The sequence below is a fragment of the Castor canadensis genome, chromosome 1, assembly GCF_047511655.1.
Source record: "Castor canadensis chromosome 1, mCasCan1.hap1v2, whole genome shotgun sequence".
NCBI classification, from domain to species: Eukaryota; Metazoa; Chordata; class Mammalia; order Rodentia; family Castoridae; genus Castor; species Castor canadensis.
The window spans coordinates 172,216,708-172,240,256 of record NC_133386.1 but is presented as its reverse complement, the minus strand read 5'-3'; the positions used below and the strand labels follow the sequence as shown (position 1 = coordinate 172,240,256).

Here is a 23,549-nt window from a genome sequence, read left to right as displayed (position 1 = left end):
GATTCAACCACATACAGATTGAAAATAATAAAAAAATGAATTTCATCTGCACTGAACATGTACAGATACGTTTTTCTTGTCATTATTCCCTAAAAACATAGCATAACAATGATTTACACCACATTTTATTAGGAATTGTGAGTAATCTAGAGATGATTTGAATTATATGTGAGGGTATGCATTGGCTACGTGCAAATATCACACCATTTTATATCAGGGGCTTAAGCGTCCACAGAGCTCAGTATCCATGGGGGCTGGGTGTCCTGGAATCCAGTGCCCTGCAGATTCTGAGGGACAACTGTATATATGGCCTAGTCTAATGACTGGCAGATAATAAGTGCCCTGTGCTCTGTTGAGGGTCAGTAAATTTGTTTTTGCAAGGAGTTAGATAATGAATATTGTAGGGTCTGTTTGTGGTGGTACAGACTGTGTTGCAGCTACTCAGCTCAGCCACTGAAGCATAACAGCAGCCATTGACAATGAATAATAAGTGAGCATGGCTGTATTTCAATAAAACTTTATTGATAAAAGCAGATGGCAGGTTGGAATTAATCTGTGGCTGCTCTAAGTCAGCCTTGTCCAACAGAAATACAATGGAAATCACATATATGGTATTCATTTTTCTCATAGCCACACTAAAAAAGGCAAGAGAAACAGGCAAATTATATATTATTCAATATATTCAAACTGTTACTACTTCAACAGGATTCAGTTTGAAGATTCATTAATGAGACTTCTAATTTTTGGTGTTATTTTGAAAATCTGCTGTATTTTGAACTTACATGTCTAATTTCATATATGTCTAATTCATGCTTGTCACATTTTGCATGTTCAGTAGCTGTGGGATAGCACGACTAGCTGGCGCTTCTCAAACTGCAGGGCATAACTGATTAGTGAAGCAACACATCAATTCACTAGAAAAAGTCAAATTTCAGAAGGGAAATAGAGTAGAAAAGAAACTCAGAGTACAGTAGAGCCCCGTATGCATCGCCTATGACATTGCCTTCTGTGGTTTGTTACTTGTGGTCAACCAGAAGAACTGAGAGTACAGTACAATAAGGCATTGAGAGGGAGAGGGAGAGAGAAAGAGAGGGAGAGGGGGAGAGAGAGAGAGAGAGAGAGAGAGAGAGAGAGAGAGAGAGAGAGAGAATGGCCCATTCATATAACTTTTATTATAGCCTAACTGCTCCATTTTATTTAGTTGTTGTTAATCTGTTACTGTGCCTAATTTATCACTTTTATTATAGGCATGAATGTGTAGGAAAGAACATAGTGCATACAGGTTCACTGCTATCTGCAGTTTCAGGCATCTGGGGGGGGTGTGAACGTATGCCTTATGGACAGTGGCTAGGAGAGCACTGTGCATTGAACACATTGCACATGGAAAGGATATTGACTGTGTCCTGCAGTTCTGTGCACACATGCATGTGTGTGTGTGCACACGTGTGGGCTGGGTTGTAATGAAAAACAGAAGACAAGTATTTCTTCTTGTAGATTGTGGTCAAACATGTTTGAAACTCACTGCTTATGTACTAAAGTGAAATCATTTTGTTTTAATCAGGCTGAGGAACTTTCCTTCTTCCTCTGTCAGGCTGTACTATGTTGTAGCAATCAAATGAATGTCTAAAACCAGCCAAACCAGTGACTAAATGTTACAGTGACCGTTCAAGAACACAAATAAAAATCCATACTTTAAGCTTCATTGTCTCTAGACTTAGTTTGAAAGGATCCTCATTTGACAGAGCAGAGAGCAAACTGAAACCTGAAGAGGAAAAGGTTCCATCACACATGCAGGTTCATGGGGAATGTCTCTCTCCCTGTTAGCTGGGACTTTCCATCTGTGCACATGAGTGGGAATCAGGGTCAACTCACCCAGTGATTTTATTGTCATGACCTAGTGTTGCTTAGCCTATTTGAATATAGGAACCAAAGTTGCTTTAAACATTCATTTTCTTCTTGATTCTTTCATTGATTGTTCTACAAGCATTTCTGAGCATACAAAGTGGGTCCATGTGTTAGGTGTCATTGTATCAGTGCTGGGAAACAAAGATCAGAAGGATCCACAGGCCACCAGGCTCAGAATGCAGAGGAACAATTGTCCTTCCATCAAGGGACAGTTGTCCTTCCATCCAGGGAGACCTGTAAATGAGTCTCCCTCCCTCTGAGATGATCAGAGTGGCATGGAGAAGAGCTTCTTATGTCTGGCTTGTAGCTCCACAGAGATGAAAATGTGAACTGGATAAAACCTGCTTTCCTCCCAGCTCCTTAACAATGTGAAGAAAGCAGTTTAAGTAAACTAGGGTTCATTTGGTCTTTTCCTTTTCTGTGAACATTATTTAAGGTCCTTTCCTTGAACTAAATTCCAGGTAATCCCTTAGTTGGATCCCATTTCCTTCCTTTCCACAGGTTAGCACGTAGAAATGACACAGACTTTGTGTTGAGGCGGACATGGCTCCAACTCCTTCCTCCACCTGTTTGAACTGAGGCTTAGGCCACGGGCTCTGAGACAGCTTTAAGTGGTGGTGATAATGTTGCCTTATAGGTTGTAATAAGGTTAGTTGAGAGAATATGTGGTAAGAAAAAGGTGTTTAAGTGAGCAAATTGCTTTTATATATATTTTTGATACAGATAAGTTGTTGAAATGACATTAAGTAATGGAGTCTAGACATAAGATGTATTTTTGTCATTTCTTCTTCCTTCCAGAAGGGTGCAGTGTGAAGCAGAGAAAGGTACTGAGTTTCCTTTATCTTCATGTCCTGATGTTTAATGACTTACAGACCGCATTTTTAAGATGTCTTTTCTCCACCCATTCACAACTCATTCTTACATGTGTACCTTTTCTTCAGGAATTCAATGTTGATGGAAAAATAGCCCAAACATTAAAAAAAGAAAAAAAAAACCTAACAAATAAGCCTTTCAGTTGTCACTATGGGAACCAAACACATTCCTGTCACTCATCCTGGGGTGAATTATTAATGAGCTCTGTCAGGATGCAGCCAGTAAACACATCCGTTGTTTTCAGGGGAAGGTAATATTCCTTCAGCAGCAAGCAAGGTCACAGTGAGGGAAGTGGGTATGTTTCTGCCGGGCCATCCAATGTGGGAAAGATCTGAAGGAATCAGCCATTCCCATGGGGTCCACTTCACTGGCAGCCTATTTTCCTACCATTTGGGAGTCAGGTAAAGGGTGGGCCCCCATCTGAGCCATGTTTCCAAAAGCAAGATGCTTAAAAGTGCCATCCTCTCCCCTCCCCTCCCCCTCCTCCTTTCTCTTCTTTCTCATCCTCCCTTCTTTTTCCCTCCTCCCTCCCTCCCTTCTCCCTCCTCCCTCCCTCCCTTCCTTCCAGAGAGATTTAGCCCATTCCTGCTTACATAATCCTTTTATACAAATTAAGGCTGTTTTCTCCAGTGATTGGTTGACCAGCAGCAAGTTCTTATACCAAGAGAACAGAGTAGGCCACTGGAAGACAAGAAAGTCAGGTGTGTTTTTTGCTACTTACTGAGATATAAGTTCCTGCCCCTCATTTTTATTTAACAATAAAAAGCTCTGAAGGCATGGATAAGCTTCTCAGACAAAGTAATTTTAAAGCAAATTACTTAACATTTTAAAATTCAGTTTTTATATTTAAAGTAGGTTTAATAATAGCACCACATTTTTAGAGGATGTTGTGAGGAGAAATGCATGTGTATGGGAGAGGAAGAGCGAGCCCCTTAGTATGCTGTTGCTGTTGAAATGACTTATCCCTAGACCATGTTTCAATATCTCTCTGATGCTGACTCTCCTGAAATCTGTTATGATATTCAAAATACAACCTTTTATTCCTTTTTTTGGCAGTACTGGGGATTGAACTCAGGGCCCTATGATTGCTAGACAGGCACTCTACCACGTTAGCCACATCTGCAGCCTTCTTGCTTTTAATTTGTTTTTTCATATAAGGTCTTCTGCTTTTGCCCAGTTGTCTTTGGTCCTTGATCTGCCTATCTCCACCTCCCAAGGAGCTGGGATTATAGGCATCACCACCATTCCAGGCCCCAACCTTTAAAAAACTGATTTTTTTTCATTTTCAAAAGTAAAAAATTAATCTTCTTTTCTTTCTTTCAAAAGAACATGCTTGAAATTTCCATCCAAGGAATAATGAGTCTTTCCTTCAACACTTTTCTTCATGACTGAGCTTGGGTTTATACTGAATTCATTGCAAAAATGTCTGAAGGTGTCTGGAACAAATGTTTACTTTTAAATACATAAACCCATTATTTTGTACAATTAATATACACTAATAATATTTTAAAAGATATGTTCTTTTTCTGACAGTAAAAGAGTAAGGGATGAGAGAGAAGACAAAATAGACCTAAGAATTTAGGTATTCCATTGACATAAACTTGGTTGTCTGAAAGAAATATAGCAAGGAACATGGTTAAGATCTAGTTCTGGGAATAGAACTCAGGGCCTTTTGCATACTAAGCAGGTGCTCTAGCACTTGATCTGTGACCCCCTCCAAGTGTTGCACATAACGGCTGGTTTTGCTCCTGTTTTCTCTGTCTAAACCTTCCCTGTCTAAATTCTTCTAACTCTGATGAGACAAATTCTACACGGAGCTCCAACAGAGAATCTGTAGACTCAAAAAAATTTTAAAAACTCATCTGTGAGATAGCTTAGAAATTACCGAGGAGAACCTAGGGAACCAGAGAGAAAGAAAATTAAGCTCTATGTCTTTGAAAGATCAACCTTGAGGAAAAAATCAAGTAAAAGAGCCGATGGCTAGACTGGCTCATTGTGGAATTGGTCCTTTGAAATAACTGATGGGTCCTGAACCATGTATCATTAAGGTTTCCTGGATCCATGACCCTCTGAGGGGTCTTCTGCCTGGAGAGTATGGGAGGCCTAGCATTTGTAATCCTGGGGGCTTTAGAAGCATAATGATAATGTCTATGAGGTCAGGAAATTACTTAACCTCTCTGAGGTTCAAGTTGCCTACTAGAAAAAAAGAGAAATAATTCTATTTTTCCATGAAGAGTTGTCATGAGGATAAAATGAGAAATCATGTGAGATGTGTTTATCTTGTAGATCTCAACAGCTGGTAGCTCCCTTCTGTGTACTGAAAAAGCCTTTTCAGTTTCCTAATTCACAAAGAGGAAGGGAGAGCCGGGCTGGTTGGGGCTGGGAGGTTTACTGGGCTTTCTAAGTTACAATTCAGAGAGGAAAGAGGGAAGAGCTTTTATTTTTGGATATTTCTATTTCCCTCTCACGGGTTCACTCTGGGCCTCGAGAAAATGATATTCTCCAGATGGAGGTCTTGTCATTCAGCATGTAGGCAAATTTTTATCAGCATACTTTTTCACATTATCCTTGCATAATCCACATATTTCTGGAACATTTAACCAAGTGCCTTTCTATAAGTGGTGCCATATTCAGGCAGGTGGCTGCTACCTCTTGGGTCCACAGTGGTATGGAGAAAACCATTGACTGAATATGAAACCATGGACTTCCTGGCCTGGGCACATCACCATAACTTCTTTGGGAAAGGTTGAGGGTTGGGTTTCTAAAATCCTCTTAAATCCCCAAGTCCTATAGTTCAAAGCCTCTATGTAATTGTCAATAGAATATGCATAGAAGTAGCCAGACTTCTACGATGATACTTCTTTCTCTTCTGGAAATGTGGGAAGTAGGACATGGATAAAAATACCACCATGGCCAGTGGGCAGACAACTCCAGCCAGAGGGCAGCTTCTCTGATGAATGCATATTCTTTAATTCATAGGGCTTCAAGCTAAATTCTCTGCAGCTCACTTAGATTCTTGGATCTAATGTGCACCTGTCATTTTGAATTATGGCCATGTGCTGTGCAGATGGCCTCTTTGCTGGTCTGCCTTATTCAAGAAGGAGGAGGGGTACATCCATTATCTGTAAATTACATACTATAAGGATTCAAAGGATGAAGTCAGAACTCAAACTGTCCAGCACTGATAACCAGAATATACAGGGAACTCAAAAAACTAAACTCTCCCAAAATTAATGAACCAATAAAGAAATGGACAACTGAACTAAACAGAACTTTCTCAAAAGAAGAAATTCAGATGGCAAAAAAACACATGAAAAAATGCTCACCATCTCTAGCTATAAGGAAATGCAAATCAAAACCACACTAAGATTTCACCTCACCCCTGTTAGAATAGCCATCATTAAAAACACCACTAACAACAGGTATTGGCATGGATGTAAGGAAAAAGGAACGCTTGTACACTGCTGGTGGGAATGCAAACTAGTACAACCACTCTGGAAAAAAATTTGGAGGCTTCTTAAAAATCTAAACATAGATCTGCCATATGATCCAGCAATCCCACTCTTGGGGATATACCCAAAAGACTGTGACTCAGGTTACTCCAGAGGCACTGCACACCCATGTTTATTGTAGCACTGTTCACAATAGCCAAGTTATGGAAACAGCCAAGATGCCCCACTACTGACGAATGGATTAAGAAAATATGGTATTTATACACAACGGAATTCTACTCAGCCATGAAGAAGAATGAAATCTTATCATTCTCAAGTAAATGGATGGAACTGGAGAACATCATTCTGAGTGAGGTTAGCCAGGCTCAGAAGACCAAAAATCTTATGTTCTCCCTTATATGTGGTCTTTAGATCTAGGGCAAATACAGCAATGTGGTTGGACTTGGATCACATGACAAGAGGAGAGCACATACGGGAGGTTTGGGGTAGGTAGAAAACCCAAAACATGAAAGCATTTGATGTCCCCATTCCAGAGGAACTAATACAGAAACCTTAAAGTGACAGAGGTCAATATGAGAAGGGGATCAGGAACTCGAGAAAAGATCAGTTAGAGATGAATCCATTTGGGTTGTAATACACTTGTACATGGAAGCAATGCTAGGAATCTCTCTGTATAGCTATCCTTATCTCAACTAGCAAAAATGCCATGTCTTTCTTATTATTGTTTATACTCCCTCTTCAACAAAATTAGAGATAAGGGCAGAAGAGATTTTGCCTGGAAGCGAGGGGGTGGGGGGCAGAGGGAGGGGGCGGGGAGTAGGGGGGAGAAATGGCCCAAACAATGTATGCACATGTGAATAAACAAATAAAAAAAAATGTCCAGAAGAATAGTTATCTTCCATATTCCATGTGGAGTTCTAGGTTATCCAAAGTTTGGAAATGAATCTCTATACATTTTCAGTTAAATTATTACAATATTATGGGATTGTTTAAAAAAATCGTTCCCACATCTGATTTTGTTGGTTAATTACCCAACCGTAGGTCCAAATTGCATTTGACAAGAGACCTTCTATTAACATTTTGTTTCTTGTCTTGGATTCTGCGAAATATTTATGCTTACCAATGTCATGCCATCCTCTCTTATTTACACTAGTGTGAGTTTATTTTTATTTCAAGAAACTAAAAAAGTTCCTGACTATAGCAGAGGAGGAGTGAGTAGGTTATTGCTAATTTTTGTCACGTTATGGCAAAACAGTTTCTCAACTTCACACTTGTATCTCATCAACTGTCAGGGCTCTGAATGGGCCAGTGAGCCATTCTACATACTGACTGAGACAGCATCAAGATGGCCATTCCTCACAACCTCTGCCTTGCTCTTCAGAATGCACTGGGTACCAGACCATAGACTTTGATAAAGCACCTACTGTGTATCAGGCCCTTGGGATAGGTGCTGAAGATACAGGGATGAATAACTTAGGGCTTTTGATTTTGAGGGGTCTGTTCCATAATGATAGTCAGAACCTATGTATAGAGCTTATTCTATGACAGGCATTGTTTTAAATTGCCTCATGCATGTTAGTTTGTGTGATTTCACAACACACCATGAAGTAGGTACCATTAACCTCTCTCCTTATCCATGGAGAATACATTCAAAGTGGGTGCCTGAAACCATGGATAGTACCAAGCCCTGTGTATACTATGTTTCCTTTACACATGCATACCTATGATAAAGCTTAATTTATAAATTAGGCATGGGAAGAGATAAATAATAAGTAATAATAGAGTAGAATGAACATAAAAATATACTATAATGCAGCATCCAGCATCACGACTCTTGTACTTTGGGGCCATTATTAAATAAAATAGGAATTACTTAAGCAACACATGACAACTACTCTGTAACTGAAATAGCTACTAAGTAACTAAAAGGAGGGTACCATCCACAGCATGTATACACTGGACAAAGAGTCTTAGTAGAGAGAAGTTAAATGGCTCAAGATTTCATCTCACCCCAGTTTGACCATAATTCAAGGGCAATAAAAGCAACAAATGCTGGTGAGGATGCAGCGGAACAGGAACACTTATACACTGTTGGTGGGCATGAAAATTAGTACAACCATTATGGAAAGCAGAATGGAGATTCCTCAAAAAGATAAAGATAGAACTGCCATATGATCCAGTGATACCGCTGCTGGGCATCTACACAAAAGAACATGAGTCAAGGTACAGTAGATACCCCTGTACACCAGTGTTCATTGCAGCACTAGTCACAATAGCCAAGCTTTAGAAACAACCCAGTTTCCCTACAACTGATGAATGGATCAAGAAAATGTGATGTATATACATAATTTTTACTCAGCCATAAGGAATAATGACATGATTTGAAGATAAATGGATGCAATTGGAGGACATCATGTTAAGTGAAGTAAGCCAGACTCAAAAGGACAAAGGCCGAATATTTTCTGTCATACATGGAAGATCTATCCAACAGATAAACATACACAAAAACAAGCATGATCACATACAAACTCATATGTAGAACATGTATGTAATATGGAACTCAGGGAAAGAGGGAAAAGAAAAGAGAATGATAGAGCATCAGTAATATTGTAAAACATAATATCTGTGAAGGTAGAGGATATAAGGATGTGTATTGAAAGTTGTTGAAAGATGAGGGGTGGGAGGTAAAGGAGTAAGAGAGAGTAATGGAAGGGGTTGAACAGACCAAAGTAAAATATGTCCCCAGTGGAGATACATTGAGAAACCCCTGTGAACGTCAACTTAAATTTAATGATAAAAGACAGGACTGTAAAATAGGTACGGTATGTGTGTGGAATAGTGGGGGTAATAATGGGAGGGAGATGGGGAATGAAGGAGATTAAGGTGAGGGTATATGGTGGATGGACTTCATATACCTATATGAAATAGAACAAAAAAATCTCTTGTAATTGCTTTAAGTGGGGAGAGGAAGAGTTGAGGGGGAGATGTAACTAATGTACAATATAAGCTTAGAATTGTCACCATGAATCCCCCCCATATAATGAATATATCCTAAGAAAAATTTATATAAAAAAGACTTAATTATGCCACTCAGTACAGCACAGACTTGAAAACTTTTGCATTGTTTACTTCTAGAACTTATAATTTAGTGTTTTCAGACCTTGGTTGACTGTAGGTAACTCAAACTGTGGGAAGCAAAACCATGGATGAGGGGGACTGACGATTGCCTTGTCATCTTGTTTTATAGGCAGGGAAAGTGAGACAGAGATGTGGCATAAATTGCACAGTTGCATGCCTACCGTGCAGCAGAAGCAGAAATCAAACTCCAGTACTTAACTCGAGTCCAGGCTCCTCCCCGAAACCTTCGCTTGTCCTTTCTTTTGCTCTGATGCCTCATAATAGCTTTATCTCCTTAAGCCTCCTAGCATTTTCTAGGCTTATTTCTTTCACAACAACCATTGTGAAAAATTGCTGTTCCAAGTAACACAAGCAACAACAAAACTTTCAACCAAAAAAAAAAAAAAAAAAAAACCACAAGGCAGCAGAAGAAAATAAAATCACCCATATTCCCACTACTGTTGTCAGTTTAGTTAGGTTCTTTAAATCTGTGTGCTTGCTGTTAGGTAAAACTATACAGTGTTTTGAAGCATATTTTTTAAGGATCATGTCACATATATTTTCTACTATACTCTTTCTTGACGTAACTTTTAATGACTCAATTGACTTACAGGTTTTAAAACCACACCTATACCGTGTAGTTGACTTGACAAATCCCCTCTTGTTAGATGTTTAAGTTGCTTCTAACATTTCATTGTCACAAACAGTACTGCTATGAATCTCTTCAAATACACATTTCCCCTCTGAATATCTGATAACTTCCTTAGGTGCTTGCATCCCACTTCAGGTGGGAAAGTAGAAATAGATTTAAGAATCAGGCTCAAAAGAACCATTTAAGCTCAAGTGGTAGAGCACCTGCCTAGCAAGCACAAAGCCAGGAGTTCAAACCCCAGTACCATACACACACACACACACACACACACACACACACACACACACAAAAGGACCATTTCTTTCACTCCTGGAGAGCTGGAAATAGTGTACAAAACATGATCTAAGACACTCACCTTCTATGTTTTAAGAGGAACTTACCATTTGTACACTGGGCATGGTGGCTCACATCTGTAATCCTAGCTATTCAGAAGGCAGAGGTCTGGAGGGTCATGGTTTAAGGACTGTCCAGACAAACAACCCATTTCAGTTGTTTGGAGTGCTGATGCATGCTTGTCACCCCAGCTATGTGGGAAATATCAATAGGAGGATCGCTGCCTAGGCCCTTCTGGGCAAAAAATGTCAAAAAATAACTAAAGCAAAAAGGGCTGGGGGCATGGCTTAGGTGGTAGAGCACTTGCCTAGCATGCAAGAGACCCTGAGTTCAAACCCTAGTACTGGGGAGGAGCAGAGGACAGACAATAAAACTTATGATTTGTACTTTTAGGACCTTCAAGTGTCTTCTTCATGAGAAATGTATTCATGACCTCCCACAAAGGGCCATTAAATTGGTCTTGGTGTGTGTTCTGACCCTTCTTGAAGAATCATCCCATGGAACGAATGATGGAGGAGTAGATACAAGAGGGTCAAGAAGACACAACACCAATTTAGTGGGAGCTCAGTGGTGGTGAAAATGTTGAGAGGTTGACAAGGGTGGGAAGCAGAGCATGGTGCAGTAAGAGCAAGTAGGGTCTGCCAGGCAGCAGGTGATTCAGGAGAAAGAGCATTGGATTGTGCTTCCCTGCAGGCTTGAAAGTACCAGCCATCATATTTGAAGCCTGACATCACTTCTTAGTTGCTGTGTGATCTTGCACGAGTTGATTGGACCTTCTGAGCCCCAGTATCCTATCTGTACAATGGGTATGTTGTGATACCTCCTTCATAAGGTTGTGGTAAGACTTTAACCAAACTATAAGTAAAAATATAAATACTGTTTGTTGCGTTATTTGTTTAGGGCACTTTATTTTTTATGATTTATAAGTTTATTACCTTTAATAAGCTGCAGTATAGTGAGTTCAATGAATCAATGTTCTAATCTATTGTGTATTTTCACCTGAAGACTAATTTACTAAACAAATATGTATTGAACATAATTTAGGGTGTGGGACACCCTGCTACTACCATTTCATCCACGTTTTTCATCATCATGAGCTGCAATTAGAGAAGGGGATCACAGTGTGATACAAAGTCTATACTTGCATTGTGTTGCAAAGCATGAAAACCATCAGGGAAGTTTGGCTTTTCTGGGAAAGGCAACCAATGAGAAAGTGCAATAGGGCATCCATGGGAAATAAATGTAGCACTTTATTTTTCTCCCATCCAAGAACTAACCAGACCCAACCCTGCTTAGCTCCTGAGATCAGATGAGATTGGGTGTGTTCAGGGTGGTATAATTGTATGCACTTTATTTTCCTGAAGTACCAAGTAGGAGTGGCTTGGTACTTACTTTTTTAGACAGACCAAGGCAATTTGGGAGCCTGTGCTGAGGGTGTTGAATACTCTGAACCAGCAGGGGTGAGCGTGAGTGGACAGGTTTATGGCCTGTACTTACTGTCTCTCTAATGTTTATAAAACTGACATTTAGTGATAGCTCTGTATCAAGATTGTGTGTGTGTGTGTGTGTTTGGTGGAACCACAACAAAAGAAAAACAGGGAGGGAGCTTTATTGGCTCAGATAATTGTGATATGTGGGAATTCGACCGGATTAAATACTGCAGGCCCAAGGACTAAAATGCTGTCATGGAGACTGTTCCTCTCCTCATCTGTTAACTGAGCTTTTTTCTGAGTTGTCTTTGTTGCAGGTATTTATGGCTTCTGGCAACTCAAGGTTTGAGGCATTCTCATAGTTAATGAGCCCATTATAGTGGCGCCTCTTTTCTGATGCTTTCAGGAAGAGGCCCAGGGAAGAATTTCATTCGCTGCATCTGGGTCCCACCCACTCCTGGTCTGACTACTGAGAAAAGGTTGCTCTGATTGGCCAGGTCTGAATCACTGCATTCACTTATAGAGCAGATGGAGATGGCTGGTTCCTCATTGAGGTGCTGGGAAGGTGGGAAGGAAAGGAAATGAGAGGAGGGGAGAGAAGGAGAGAATAGAGGAGGGGAGGGGAGAGGAAAATGGCTGCTACAAACTCATAACTTGCACCTGAGTTCTGTAAGACCTCATTCCAGCTTAGTTTGTCAAGATTTTTTTTCTTCCCTGTCCCTCCTTCACCTTTAAGTTAAGTGTTGTTTTTTATCACCTGAAGCTTCAGCAGTTGCTGTGAGTTCTGGTGTCATGAGTAGCATAACACCACCCTGTGTGGCTTAGCTTCTCCCTACAGATTCTAAAAATACCCAGAGCACTGAAAACAAGCAGGGAGCTCTGTGTGGGAGGCAGGACGCTCTGCTGCCTTAGCATCGGCTCTACAGGGAGATGCCGCAGTTCACTCAGCTCCTTCCTTGATTATTTTTGGCTCCCCTGTACCTCTTCCTACAGAAGAGAAGGGGTTATTGGTGAACAGAACTAACTAGAAGAGAGAAAAAGAGGGAAGCAAACAACAAACTTGTTGGCACTTTTTTTTTTTTTTTGCGGCTTTCTATATACCTGAAATAAGATGTGTCAAGAGATCAGACCAGTCCAGACAGCAGCAAGGATTAGCTGGTATTTAATATAAAACTCTTTACCAAGGGATCACCTAGAATAACTCTTACGTATGTATCCATGAAGAGGCCCAAGGAGCACAGCATTCAGAGAAGGTTAGTGTGTACAATGCCTGAGGCCACAACCTGGGTTATTTCTCAGAGACAGCAATCACCCTCTTTCTGTGGCAACTTTAGACAGAATTGAACCACTCAGGGAAGGGAAGGTGCCCTTCTCGTTATTCAAGGCCCATTTTATGGGCCTGAGGAGCTCAGACTGTTGACATCCTGGGTTGCACATACATGGTTTGAGAACCTGTCTTTTGTTGGTTGTCTTATCAAACAAGTGAGCTTTGGGTTTTTCATTTAATCCCAGGGATTAAAAGACCTATCAAACAGGTTATGGAAATATGTGAGTCACCACATATCTGACCTTTATAGACTGTCTGAAAGTGTCAGACGTCTACTTACCTGACCCATCGTGCACGTAAGTCATGTCTTTTGTTGGTGGTAGTTAAATGGAATTGATTAGATGTTGCTAGTGATGACCATGGAAAAGGGAAACAGAGGCCATCATTTCTTACAGACTCTGTGATGTCGGGACTTCATGGAACTTTTGCGTTAACTGGTGGGAATTGCCATGTGATTAATAGATTGCCCAGAAGTTGTTCTTAAAACAACCTTTTAGTTGGCGGGTTTGTGGAAGGATCCTGGGATTTAAATTATAAATTTAAGCCTGGAAGGATAAGCATTAGCCAGCTCTTGGGACAGAATGTACTTAACACTGTTTCCATCCGTCCGTGAGTGGAAGAGGCATAAGTACCCAGACACATGCTGTTCAGTGGAAAATGCAATCAAATGTCTGTCTGGCCAGCCTGCTTTTCATGGGAAGTCCTTGGCATCTTCTCAAGTCTCAAGTGCAGGCTTCTGAGCTCCCAAATTGCTAGGTGGTTGCTCCCAGGGAGCATGTCAGAGGCAGGGGTGACTTGCTCTTTGTGGGTGGGAGTTTGCTTCTTCAAGATTTAATGTCTGCCTTTTAAAAAAAAAATCTGTCTGCCTTTAAATAAAATCTACATTGCCTAAGTGTGGCAAAGGATTTAGAATAGTTTTGTGAGTCAGGGCAGCCCAAAAATAATATTAGTAATAAATAACAACAATGAGATTTAGTATTAATAAAGTTTCCTGTGTGCTAGGTATTGTTCTTTGTGCTGTAAATTTTAGTGCATTTATCCACAGACAATGGGTTATTAGACTTTTCCATCTCTCCTTTCTCTTCCATTAGCCAACTTGAACTGCATCCTTATAGACTTGACTTTCAATAGAATGTAACTGAAGACAACCATGGGTTATATGCTTGTTTGGAGACACCCTAGTTTTTCACTCTGTTGGTTTCATTAACAGTAAATTCAAGGCAGGAGACTGTTCAATTGAGAGGTTCAGTTACTGGCAAAGACCTGTTTTGTTCCCCTTCTCGTTCAGGTGCTTTGGAAAGATTCTTAATTTTATTCTGGGTGGCTCTGATTTTCATTACAAGGAAGAGCAGTTGCTCATAAGGACACAGATTATGGATGTGAATGAAAAGGGTGAGCTCTTTGGAGATAAAGCTTTTAACAAATCCGCCTACCTTGGTGACTATTCAAACTCCTTCACAGCAGAGTCAACGTTCCCTTTTGGCCTTTCCTCTGACTTTGGTGGAGTTGTGGCCCATGCAGCAGTGAGCAGTGCTAGTCATTTGGTCTTCCCAAGAGGCAGGGTTCCCACAGTCTGGTGTCAACACCCACAGAACATTCCAGAGCAGTCATACCCTTAGGTAATGCTATGCAAAGGCATCCTGCCACTTCAGCATGAGCCTGACTTCTAGAATCTGTAGGTTCAGCCTTTTCCTAAATTCGTGTTGATTTTCCTTTTTGGAATTTGGTATTTGGTGGAGCTCTGAGCTGCGACTGGGCTTTGAGGATAGAAGGCAGAGGCATTGTAGATCATACTCTCAAGTGTGAAACATTTGAAGGCTTGGATGGTGGGCACCTGTCTGGTTCAGTATGGCTTTATTTTATTACTTGACAATGGCCATTTACCCAAATGGATTATGAATCTTATTTCTTTCTTTTTTTTTTTTTAGGTTTGCTTTGTAACCTTTTTTTTATTTTTTGTTTTTTTTCCTTTTTCTTTTATTATTCATATGTGCATACAAGGCTTGGGTCATTTCTCCCCCCTGCCCCCACCCCCTCCCTTACCACCCACTCCGCCTCCTCCCTTTCCCCCCCCCACCCCCTCAATACCCAGCAGAAACTATTTTGCCTTTATTTCTAATTTTTTTGTAGAGAGAGTATAAGCAATAACAGGAAGGGACAAGGGTTTTTGCTGGTTGAGATAAGGATAGCTATACAGGGCATTGACTCACATTGATTTCCTGTGCATGGGTGTTACCTTCTAGGTTAATTCTTTTCAAAAAGAATCTTATTTCTTAGGAAAGCCCACATTGGAATGAAAGAAAAGGATGCTTGCAATTTTCTAAATAAGTTAGCGTAGGGATGTGTATTGTATAGGTGATTTGGTCCAAAAACAAGACAAAACAAGCAAGACAGACAAATCAAAGTTATTCAGTTTGTTTAGGGTCTGAATGAATTGGTTTGACAAAGTGACAGACAACAGTAAGTGGAAAGCATAACCAAATCAGTGTGACTGTGGCCTCCACACCTGTCTTTGAGGGATTGCTGTGGTTCATTTCCTGGTACTTGCTGGATGATCTCACCTATGAGTACTCACACAATGAAGAGGGGGCATACTTTTGCCACCAGGAATGTGTGCGCATAAGTTCTGGCAGGGCCACATAACTGTGTGGTACTGGACAAGTTACTGAACCTTTCTGAGCTGAGGCCCATTTGCAAATGGGGTAGCTCATTACTTCCTTTAGTAATGACTGAATGAAACACTGGACACAGAGCATCTGCTATGCAGTGTGTGCTGGGCAGCTGACATTTATCTGGCTCACTCTGTATCCCACTCTCAGGGTTGAAGCAAACCAGAGGATTTGGACAGAAGTATTTGGTCCAATATTGATTGAAAGAAGAAGGTCTGAAAAGAAAAAGAGACACATGGCTTCCGTGTCATATCCTGGCTCTACTGCTGACTTGCTATATGCCATACGAAAGTTGCTCAGATCTTCTGATCTTCAGTTTTCTGATCTGTAAATGGGAATAATAATAATGGCTCCTTCCTCTTGAGGCTGTGATGAATATTAAATGAGTGACAGCAGCAATGTCTTATCTCACATCAAGTAGGGACTGATGCCTCAGTTTCTCCTTTACCCTTCTGGCTCTCAGTCACCCTTTGGTCTCCCTGGTTTGCCAGTTCCTCGGTGTGTCTACTCCTGCTGCATTTCTGGAAGCTCCTTTCTACCTACAAGTGACCTTTCACCTTCCAGGAGAGTCAGACTTTCCTATCAGCTGCTATCAACATGTAGGAGTCAGGTAGATTTGTGGAGGATGTGGCTGGAGAGGGAAAAGACAGCAATGTTGTGAGGCATGTATGAGGAGTCTGTTCTGCTGAAGCAAGGAAGTGTTCCCCACTTTTCAAAAACAAATTATTATTCACAATTTAAAACAGATCAAGTATGAATTCAAGATCAGCACTTACATTTGTAGGTGGAAAAATATAATTCAATTATAATGACAAAGATAAATATTCTCAGTTTATAAACTGAGAATGGCAGTGGCTTTGATCTTTTTGTCATTTGTACTTTTTTTTCTTTTCTGGCCATACTGGAGTTTGAACTCAGGAATTCGTGTTTGTGAGGCAGGTGTTCTACTGCTTGAGCCACACCTCTATCCTGGGCTGGCCTCAAGCTGAAGTCTTCCCAATCTAAGCCTCCCAAGTAGCTAGGATTACCAGCTCTTTTTGGCTTTTTGAGACATGATCTCATTATGTAGCCCAGGCTGGTCTTAATCCTGAGATTCTCCTGCTTTGGCCTCACCAAGTGTGCCACCATGCCTGACTGTGCTTTTGTTTTTTATAAAGATACTTTTAGATACACAGAAGAGTTGCAAAAATAACACATAGAATCCCCATATTCTTCTCAGCCAGCTCTCTCCATGACCATAGAGCACTGATCAAAACTAAGAAATGAACCTGCTGGGGATGCTGCAGACTGAATTCTTTGGACTCCATGAGTTTTTCATGAAGGCCAATCTGGTCCAGGAGCCCATGTTCCATTTAGTTGCCACCCTCTAATCTGTGAGTTCATCGGTCCTTCCTGTCTTCCATGACCTTGACACTTTCAAAGAGGGATGATCAGCTACTTATAGGAAGCCCCTCAATTTAGAATTGTCTAATAGTTCCCTCATTTCCAGATTTTTACTTCACTGCACTGCATCCACTTCTGCTCATGTCACAATCCAGTGACCAATAGAAGTTTCAGTCTTAATTATCTAGGGATTCCTGAGAGCAGCCTGACTGAGCATTATAGATACTGGAGCCACACAGCCTGGGCTCTGTTTGTGGCCGTGTGACTTTCCCACCATGTGAGCTCATGCATGTCACCTGACCTCTTTGTGCCTTAATGTCCTAGTCTACATAAGGGGATAATAATAGAACTGACCTCCTAGGCTGATCAAATGAAGGTGCTGGGCGCCAGTGGCTCATGCCTGTAACCCGAGCTATTTAGGAGGCTGAGATCAGGAGGATTGTGGTTCGGGGCCAGCCCAGGCAAATAGTTTGTGAGACTCCATCTCCAAAGTAAGTAGAGCAAAATGGACTGGAGGTGTGGATCAAGAGGTAGAGAGCCTGCTTTATGAATGCAAAACTCCTGAGTTCAAACCCCAGTTCTACCCAAAAAAGAAGGTGTGAAGCGTAGAGCAGAGCCCCAGGCACAACGTGTATGTCCTGGGTCAGAGCTATTCCTATCCTGGATCCTCCTCACATACACTGTCCAGGTGCGGCAAAGCCACATCTCAAGTCTGCAAGTACACAAGGGGTTCTGAACAGTGACAACTTTGTCCAGAGTCCTGGGGGCTCAGACATAGTTTTTAGGCCCCAGCTGGGGTAGCCTTGCCAATGGGAGGCCTAGCCTGGGTACTGGCACTTCTTCTTGTTCAGGTTCCAGGGCCTCCTGCTGCTCTCAGCTTGCAGGCAGTTCTGGGATCCATCAAAAAATCATTTGGGCTCCCTCTCCTCCCTGCCCTCCCTGTCCCTCTTGCTCTGTGTTCCCTTGGCCTTGTCTTCACTCTGTTCCTTTGGGTGTAGGGGAGCAGTGAGGCAGGCTGGAGGCACCCTAGCCCTGTGCCTTAAACATTGCTCAAATCTCTGCCCTTCCATTTCTTTGTATCTAAAATGGGCTAGTGATAGTAATAATAATTATGACTAAACTTGCCAAGACTCTTCTGCTCTGTGAGTCACCACTTTAAATGTTTTGTCTTGTATTTTATTTCATCCTCATCCCAATTGTATGACATAAATGCTCACATGATCCCATCTTACAGATGAGGAAACTGTAAAACAGAGAGTTTAAGTAACTTCTCCAAGATTACACAGCAATGACATGGAGGAGTCAGGAATCAAACTCCACCTGGCTTCAGGGCTCATGTTCCTATGCACTCCATGTGAGTTAAATAAGATAATCTGAACAGAGAGTTTAGCCAAGTGCCTGGCTCAGACTCAGCGCTTTGAACTTTAGCTTTCATGAATCCCGTGATCTGATTTTTGTTTCCTCTGGCTCCTGGTTAATAAGAGTCTAGTGTTAGTGCCACCACTGACCGCATGCCCTGCTCATACGCAAAGGACACCTTGCACAGTTTGCATACAGTGTCCAAAAACTGCCTGTGCTGATTTGGCCATCAGACCTCCCTCCCTGAAGATGGGATCACCCACAGCCCTTCATCTTGATATAGCTCACCCTGCAGTCCCCTCCCTGTTTTAGCTCAACGCAGCTCCTAGTGTCTGCACATTATTTCCATTCAGTTTCACCTTGCAGCTTGACATGTTTTTTCTGCTTCTCTAGCTGAATCATCTCTACTTTTCTCCTCGCTCACAGCTCAGCTTCAACCACTCCTGGACCAGATGCTTCTCTGCTCCTTGCTTGGTTTCGGAGACCTGTCATGTGACACAGACTTCGACAAATTCTTGTTAGTGTGTTCCTGCAGGGCCTGCTCATCTCATGAGGGCGTCCTGCCCTGCTAAAGAAAAGCAGCCCTTGGCCCTGGGCCTTGAGGTCTGAAAGAAGGCTTTCAGAGTCATGACTGTATGAAAGGACAGCTGCAAGAAGGACAGGAGGCAGGAGGCAGCCAGCATCTCAAATGTGACATTTTGTTCCCTGGTCCCAGGATGCCCTTCAGTTCATTCTGTGACTGAAGGCCCTTTCTCTCTTCTGGGTTCTCCCATCACCCTCTCTGAAGGAGGCTGTCTTGATACCCAGACATGACTCAGGCCCTGCTTGCTGGTCTCTGTGCTTCTGAAATTGGGACCCCTGGGTTGTATGCAGCCCCAAGTCTCTGACCATGCTGTGTGTGGTGGGCAGAGTCCAGATGCCCAGCCACACTGCCTGGACTTCATACCAAACTATCAAACAAGCTCAGACAAGTCAGTGCCTGTCTCCCCATCTGTAAGATGGAAACACTTAAGGATACCAACTCACCAAATTATTTTAAGGATTAGATGACTGCTTAGGACAGTGCTTGGCACAGGGTCACAACTCCAAAGTGTTTATGGGTTGTAATGATCACTTTGGGAGTTTCTCAAGGCTACCGATGACATGGTGATCATATTTGAGGCTGGTCCTGGGCTAGACCCTTCCTGCTTATTGAGAATAAATTTGCAATAAGCACTTGAGAAGCTGAGAATAAATATCTCAGATAAATTGTAGGGAGTATGTACTTGGGAGATCCTAGAATAGAAAGTTTAGTCTCACTCAGGAGTTTGCAAGTGGGCTCTGTGCAGGACCACTGAACAAGAGAGATGAGCCAAATATGTATGATAAAACCATGGACAACAGCACAGAATGGAGCCATCAGCTGGGTGGGTGGTGGGTGAGGCTCTATATAAAACAAAGGAAGGTTGTGTCTTGCTCCATTGTCTGTTGCTATGACAGAATACCACAGGCTGAGTCATTTATAGGCAAAAGAGTTTGTTTGGCTCAGGGTTCTGAAGTCTGGGAAGTTCAAGATGGAGTGGTTACATATGGTGCCTAGGTGATCACATGGCAAGAGGGACTGAGCATCCTGGTTCAGAGGTATGCTGGGGGCAGCCTTGTGGCTACTTTTTACCATGCCTGCTTCTTTCTCTTGACTTCTCCATCCTTCTCTTCTTTCTCTCCAAGTCACTTCCTTGTTCATCCCCTTCCCTTCCTCCCTGTATCCACCTAAGGCAGCTGCATATGGTAGAAAGGCACCTTGGACTGACAGGGAGCAGATTCTGGGAGGGAGTCAGAGGCCAGGACTTCTTTGTACGCTTTGCATGAGTATTGGTGGCTTTGTAGCTCTCAGCCACTCTCATTTTGTTTTGATTTTGATTTTTAAATAAAGAAATATTTAGGCCTATAACTTGGTTGAGTATATTTCAAGATCAGGTAGAATCATGCATCTTGCTTAAAGTTTCACGTGTTTAAAAAAAAATCCTGGGGATCCTGTTAGAAGTATGGCTTCTCAGTCTGCAAGTCTGAGCCTCTGTTTGAAAGCAGGTTCCTGGGAGAAGCTGATGGCTACCTGCATGCATTCTGAGTAGTAAGGAGCTCCCTGTTAATGCTGAAGGTGGCACTTCTCATTGTTCAGCAAAGAACCAAAACTCCAAGACAGTCTCAAGCATCATGGCCAAGGCAGATATCAACGGTTCCCTATATCTTCCTCTGCAGAGATGTAGAGGCATAGTAAATACATTCTCTTAGCTGGCCAAGGTCAAGGTCAGGTTCAATTTCTCGAAGTCCACTGTTGTTAACTTCACCAGTGCTCCACAAGTGAAGACTCCAACACGGCTTATCTTTTTTCTTAGCCAGGAGGTCATGGAAGTCCTCTCTGCTTGCTAGGATGCTGGGGAGGGAACCCAGCCCTAGACTTTCACCTCCTGCCTGTCCATTTCTCCCCTCAGCTACCTACTTCTAGTGACAGCCATTCAGACAAATATAAATAGTTCTCCCTCTAGCTGCAGCTTCTGGTGTCACCCTTGAAACCCTCTCTTCTCTTGCTCTATGTTGGAGCAGAGGAGTGCCCGAATGATTGCCTCTTCTAACCCATAAATAACTGTGTCAGGCTGCTGAATGTTTGCCAAGACTCTGATCTGCTGTGTGGTTACCCACAAGCCACTATGTGCCTCGTGCATGTGAATGCTGAAGTAAGTTAGGTAGCTGTTTCGGAAGAATTTGACTGCTTTCTGGAGGAGGCTTAGACCTGCATGATGGATAGTAAACCACCGCTAAGGTGGAGGGATAGAAGAATGTTCTATTGTACCCCTATGCCTTTGCCCACACTGTTCCTTCCTTCCAAGTGTCCACCTCCTCCCGGTCACTCAGTACTGTGAGTCTGTTCAAATTTTACCTTGTTTCTAATTCGGATCTTCAACAACCAGATGCTTTGTTCTATATGGACTGTTTGGTACTTTGTTGGCTAGAATCACATATCACATACTGACTTTTGTGAGCATTGGCTATGAATTTGAGTTGCTACCAGGCTACCCTACCCCTGCCCCCTGCTTCAATACCTGTCATCAGTCACAATGTAGTTCTCAGAGGGCTAGGTCAGCCTTGAACGGCCTGCAGGGTATAGCATTCTTCCCAGGTACATGTATTGCTGGATTGTGCCCTGTGGGCGTGAGCGTTCTTGTGTTTGGCATGTTTTGACAATTGTCAAGAAAGGCATTTTTACAAATAGAAGAAATGTTTTCACCCAAAATGTTCCCCTTCCTACAGATACTCAGCCTGCAACCTCAAGTGTCCACAAATGGTACTGGACTCCTTATGTCACATGAGTCTCACGGGAGAATCCCGAGGACACCCTTCTAGTCCTTTATTACAGGATTGAGTGACCAAATTCAAGCCATTCAGAGTCCAGTGGGTGCTGGGGATGGGGAGTGACTCTTCTGGTCTGTTCCACCTGATCCCAGGCTCCTGACATGGGTTCAGGCCTCTGCCACAGGTTTTTGGGGTGTGCTCTGGATGTGACCCTGTAGCAGGTTGTGAGCACTCCTTGGTCCTCTCTCCGATGGTCCTTCAGTCTGTTTGGCTCCTTTATCCTCATATCTTATTTCCAGCTTCCAGCAGCATGGCTTTCCATTCATTCTCTGCACATTGTTTTTCTTTGGCTCAGGATAGTGAGAGCCTGAGGATTGAACTTGGGGCCACAAGGCTGTTGCTCTTTTAGTTGAGCCACACCCTAAGCGCTCCAAGACTTCTGATTGGGAACCTGGAACCTTGTATGCTCATGCTAGACCAAGGATGGAGAATGTGAAACACCATCAGACATTGTGGGCTATGCTGAAATGTAGCTGGAGGAGTTTATGCTATAAAATGTCTAATCCCCTCTCTTCCCACTGTGAATTCCTTGACGAAAGCCACCTTTTATTACTTGAGGTCCAGAGCCCCCCTTCCATCTCTGGCAGTTGTTATTTCTGCTGCCCACTCACTGCCCACTCCAGGCCTGGCGTTGATGTTTAAGTCCAGAAAGAGATGTGGGAAGGAATTAGAGCAGCACACGTAATGCACTCTCTCTATCAGACGTGGGCTTTGCTGTAATTTCATCACATTGTCCCCAGAGGGTGAGCCAAAGGAGGGCTTCATTATAATCAGGTGGGAAAGGTATAAATGGGATGTTAACAATAAAAATGTAAAGGACTAACATCTATACTCACTCCATCACGAGATGAGAAGCAGGGTCCCGTGAGTAGCGATGCTTCTTCCAGTAGAATTAGGTAAGCCCACTGCCCTTGCATGCATTATTCCCTAAGATGGTGAGTCCCAGGCAAGTCCATGTGCTTTGAGGCCAAAGACACCCCAGGGGCACCTACCTCCATATCCCTCTGTATTTCAGCGTGAGGCATGAAGCAAGCCTGTGGTGGCATTAGGAAAGATAAAACAGGATAGGAATAGAAATGGCCAATCTAAAATAGAAATGATGAGCCTTGCTAGTCTTTAAGGCAGTTGCTTAGTCTAGTGGGAGAATGAGGCTGTGTGACTGACAGATTGTTCAACTGGGCCCATAGAATGGGTATCAAAATACCCACTGTACATATTTACATGATTGTAAATAATAATGATGCCATAATTTTTTGAGCATGACTATTGGACAAGTGTTTTCTGAAGGCTTTCACATGAGGAGATAGGGACTATGACAATCTCCATTTTGCAGGTGAGAGCTCAGAGAGGTCTATTGACTTTGTCAAAGTCACATGGCTAGAATATGATAGAGGAGGACCAAACTTGCATCGGACAGAATGTAAAAATTTTATCACCAGTAACTCAACCCTGCTGGTGTAAGAATTCAAGGAAATGATGCAGCTTTACTCAGTGTGAAAGGCACATAGGCCAGATGAATTAGAAGTTGATGTTTGGAGTGCATGAGATGGTTGGGAATTCCTGATGTGACCCAAGTAAAACCACAGAACGTGGTGAGAAAATTATTTCCTTTTCAGTTCTCTCTCAATCGTTTTGTTTTGACAAAGGTGAAACCTTGGT

General features: G+C 42.3%; 1 protein-coding gene across 3 annotated transcripts in view; it reads left to right on the top strand.

Annotated features, from left to right (window-relative positions):
* Positions 1–23,549, top strand: part of Slc1a2 (solute carrier family 1 member 2) — a 144,924-nt gene that overhangs the window by 27,063 nt on the left and 94,312 nt on the right. The window contains exon 1 of one of the 3 annotated variants that reach the window (XM_074044491.1): positions 11,116–11,138. The exons of the other annotated variants lie outside the window; for them this stretch is intronic. The gene's annotated coding sequence lies outside the window, so the exon portion shown is untranslated. Of the gene's footprint in view, positions 1–11,115; positions 11,139–23,549 lie in introns of those variants that run through there. 3 annotated transcript variants of the gene reach the window in all.